Below are 3378 nucleotides of genomic sequence, written 5' to 3'. Positions count from 1 at the left end.
ATCCTCATCCTCATCCATATCCTCATCCTCATCCTCATCCTCATCCTTATCCTCATCCATATCCTCATCCTCATCTCATCCTCATCCTCATCCTTATCCTAACGCTAATCCTAATCCTAATCCTCATGCTCATCCTAATCTTACTCCTAATCCTAATCTTAATCCTCATCCTAATCCTAATCCTAATCCTAATCCTAATCCTAATCCTAATCCTGATCCTAAGCCTAATCCTAATGCTAATCCTAATCTTAATCCTCATCCTAACCCAAATCCTAATCCTCATCCTCGTCCTCATCCTCGACCTAATCCTCATCCTCATCCAAATCCTAATCCTAATCCTAATCCCAATCCTAATCCTAATCCTAATCCAAATCCTAATCCTCAGCCTAACCCAAATCCTAATCCCCATCCTCATCCTCATCCCCATCCTCATCCTTATCCTAATCTAAATCCTTATCAAAATCATATTCCTAATCCTAATCCTCATCCTAATCCTAATCCTAATCCAAATCCTAAACCTCATCCTCATCCTCATCTTCATCCTAATCCTCATCCTCATCCTCTTCCTCTTCCTCTTCCAAAACGTCATCCTCATCTTATCCTCATCCTCTTCCTCATGCTCTTCATCATTCTATCATCATCCTCATCCTCTTCCTATCCTCATCCTCATCCTCATCCTATCCTCAATCTCATGCTCTTTCTGATCCTCTTCCTCATCCTAATCCTCATCCTGTCCTCATCCTCATTCTCATCCTCATCCTCATCTGCATCCCCATCCTCATCCGCATCCCCATCCTCATCCTCATCCTCTTCCGCATCCCCATCCCCATCCACATCCGCATCCTCATCCTCATCCTCATGCTCATCCTCATCCTCATCCTCATCCTCATGCTCATCCTCATCCTCAACATCATCCAAATCCCAATCCTAATCCTAACCATAATCCAAATCCTATTCCAAATCCTAATGCTAATCCTAATTCTAAACCTAATCTTAACCCTAACCCTAATCCTAATACTGATCCTCATCCTAATGCAAATCCTATTCCTATTCCTAATCCTAATCCTGATCCTAATCCTGATCCTAATCCTATTCTTAATCCTAATCCTCATCCTCATCCTCATCCTCATCCTTATTCTCATTCTCATGCTCATCCTCATCCTCATGCTCATCCCCTCATCCTCATCCTCATCCTCATCCTCATCCTCATCCTCATCCTCATCCTCATCCTCATCCTCAACCTCAACCTCAACCACATCCTCATCCTCAACCTCATCCTAATCATAATCCTAATACTAATCCTAATCCAAACCATAATCCAAATCCTATTCCTAATGCTAATCCTAATCCTTATCGTAATCCAAATCCTAATCCAAACCATAATCCAAATCCTATTCCTAATGCTAATCCTAATCCTTATCGTAATCCAAATCCTAATCCAAACCATAATCCAAATCCTATTCCTAATGCTAATCCTAATCCTTATCGTAATCCAAATCCTAATCCAAACCATAATCCAAATCCTATTCCTAATGCTAATCCTAATCCTTATCGTAATCCAAATCCTAATCCAAACCATAATCCAAATCCTATTCCTAATGCTAATCCTAATCCTTATCGTAATCCAAATCCTAATCCAAACCATAATCCAAATCCTATTCCTAATGCTAATCCTAATCCTTATCCTAATCCAAATCCTCATCCTCATCCTCATCTTCATCCTCATCCTCATCCTCATCCTCATCCTCATCCTCCTCCCCATGCTCATCCTCATCCTCATCCTCATACTCACCCTCGTCCTTGTCCTCATCGTCATCCTCATCGTCATCCTCATCCTCATCCTGATCTTGATCCTCATCCTAATCCTAATCTTCATCCTCATCCTAACCCAAATCCTAATCCTCATCCTCATCCTCATCCAAATCCTAATCCTAATCCGAATCCTAATCCTAATTGTCATTCTCATCATGATCCTCAACCTCAACCTCATCCTCATCCTCATCCTAATCTTCATCCAAATCCTCATCCTCATCCTCATCCTCATCCAAATCCTCGTCCTCATCCTCATCCAAATCCTCATGGTCATCCTCATCCTCATCCTCATCCTTATCCTCATCCCCATACTCATCCTCAACGTCAAGCTCATTCTCATCCTCATCCTTTTCCTTATCCTCATCCTCATCCTAATGCTAATCCTATTCCTAATACTAATCCTAATCCTCATCCTAATCCTCATCTTAATCCTAATCTTAATCCTAATCTTAATCCTAATCTTAATCCTAATCCTAATCCTTATCCTCATCCTCATCCTCATTCTCATCCTCATCCTAATCCTAATCCGCATGCTCATCCTCATCCTCATCCTCATGCTAATCCTCATCCTCATCCTAATCCTAATCCTAATCCTAACCTTAACCCTATTCTTAAAACTGATCATCTTCTTCATCCTAATGCAAATCCTATTCCTATTTCCTAATCCTAATCCTAATCCTAATCCTCATCTTAATCCTAATCTTAATCCTAATCCTCATCCTCATCCTCATCCTCATCGTCATCCTCATCCTCATCCTCATCCTCATGCTCATCCTCATCCTCATCCTCATCCTCATGCTCATCCTCATCCTCATCCTCATCCTCATGCTCATCCTCATCCTCATCCTCATCCTCATGCTCATCCTCATCCTCATCCTCAACCTCATCGTAACCTAATCCTAATCCTAATCCTAATCCTTATCCTCATCCCCATGCTCATCCTCATCCTCATCCTCAACGTCATCCCAATCCTAATCCTAACCACAATCCAAATCCTCTTCCTAATCCTAATCCTAATCCTAATCCTAAACCTAGAACGAGTCCTCAACCTCATCCTCATCCTCATCCGCATCCTCATCCTCATCCTAATCCTCATCGTCATCCTCATCCTCATCCTCATCCACATCCTCATCCTAATCCACATCCTCATCCTCAACCTCATCTCCTCCTCATCCTCAACCTCATCGAAATGCTATTCCAAATCCTAATCCTAATTCTAAACCTAATCCTAACCCTAACCCTAATCCTAATACTGATCCTCATCCTAATGCAAATCCTATTCCTATTCCTAATCCTAATCTTGATCATAATTCTCATCCTAATCCTATTCTTAATCCTAATCCTAATCTTCATCCTCATCCTCATCCTCATTTTCATTCTCATTCTCATCCTCATCCTCATGCTCATCCTCATCCTCATCCTCATGCTCATCCTCATCCTCATCCTCATCCTCAACCTCAACCTCATCCTCATCCTCAACCTCATCCTAATCCTAATCCTAATACTAATCCTAATCCAAACCATAATCCAAATCCTATTCCTAATGCTAATCCTAATCCTTATCGT

Source organism: Lupinus angustifolius, chromosome LG17 (assembly GCF_001865875.1).
Source record: "Lupinus angustifolius cultivar Tanjil chromosome LG17, LupAngTanjil_v1.0, whole genome shotgun sequence".
Taxonomy (NCBI): domain Eukaryota; kingdom Viridiplantae; phylum Streptophyta; class Magnoliopsida; order Fabales; family Fabaceae; genus Lupinus; species Lupinus angustifolius.
The sequence above is the reverse complement of the archived record's forward strand: the minus strand, read 5'-3'. Positions refer to the sequence as shown.